Source organism: Phalaenopsis equestris, unplaced genomic scaffold (genome assembly GCF_001263595.1).
Source record: "Phalaenopsis equestris unplaced genomic scaffold, ASM126359v1 Scaffold000047, whole genome shotgun sequence".
Classification (NCBI taxonomy): Eukaryota; Viridiplantae; Streptophyta; class Magnoliopsida; order Asparagales; family Orchidaceae; genus Phalaenopsis; species Phalaenopsis equestris.
The window spans coordinates 330319-331622 of NW_018164489.1; positions in this window are offsets into that span (position 1 = coordinate 330319).

Genomic DNA, 1304 nt, shown 5'->3' on the forward strand with positions numbered 1-1304 from the left:
ACATTGCATTTGCATTACTGAATCAAAAAATTACAAAATTGTGCATGTATGCAATTATGATGTACAAAAAAGAGACTTGTCATCTATAAGTATAGTAAAGAACTTCCTACCATCCTCTACATATAACAAACAAAAGAACCACTAAGGGCATTTAAAGAACCGTTCTATTAAACCCGCATGAATTCACATAACCTTAAAAATAGGCACATCAACGTTCACAACAAAATCACCCTCATTCTATACCCAATGTCGAATCGACACTGCATCATCTCTTCATCTCTTGCGGCTTCTTGATGAAAAGGATTTTTATCATCTCCTCTATTTAGATGGTCACTGTTTTTACTGTGTTGCATCCTTTCAAAATTAACGAACCTCCGCTGCAATTGGAGAATTATCTATTGTATATCCTCCATGTTAAGCTTTTGAACACAATATTGAGGGTTTTTCTTTGGTAGCATAGTGAATTGCTCCTCACTTTAGGGTTTCGGAGAGTTGGTCGAGGATTTAGATTTATGTGATAGGTATCGGGACAAATTTTCATGAAGATAGAAAGGTTACTTTAGAAAGTTTAGTTTCAGAGCTAAGAGTTGAGATAGGGATGGCTAGAGTATTGAGTTGGTAGAATATTAAGTTATGAGGACTTTGGGTTTAGAAAAAGAGAAATAAATCCCTAAAATTTTAAGACTTTTCAAGCTCTGATATCAAATGGCACCGTTTTAGGATTTCCTATAACTTTTTTAAAGATAAAAAGTCTGAGATAAAATAGATTTTGAAAGAAAATTTAAAGAAAATTGCTATTTTGGAAGACAAAAAAATAGGATCTGAAGGTGATATGAAGGGGATATGGATGTCAACACTGCCATCTAGGACGAAACAACACGAGAACATCATCATTCTAAGATTCCTAAAACTTGTTTGAAGATAAGAAGTCCGAGATAAAATAGATTTTGGAAATAAGTTAGAAGGACATTGCTATTTTTGAAGATAAAACATCAAAAATGTAAAAGTCAACACTGCTGCATAGGATGAAAACAACACGAGAACACAACCAACGACGGTTGTCTTCAATGAGAATAGCAAGATGACATCTAGTGACTGCTCTAAATGACACGAACTCCAAAGAGGATCCACCACCTATTCACCAATCAAGCTACATGAGGAGAAATGATACAATGCTCCTAATGTAAGAAATTTGAGAAAGAATCTCAATCAAACATAAACAAAACTAATAGCAAGTCCTCAAATTAGTCCAAACAAACAAATATATAATTCTCAAAACAATTTACCCTAAAATTAATGCTAAG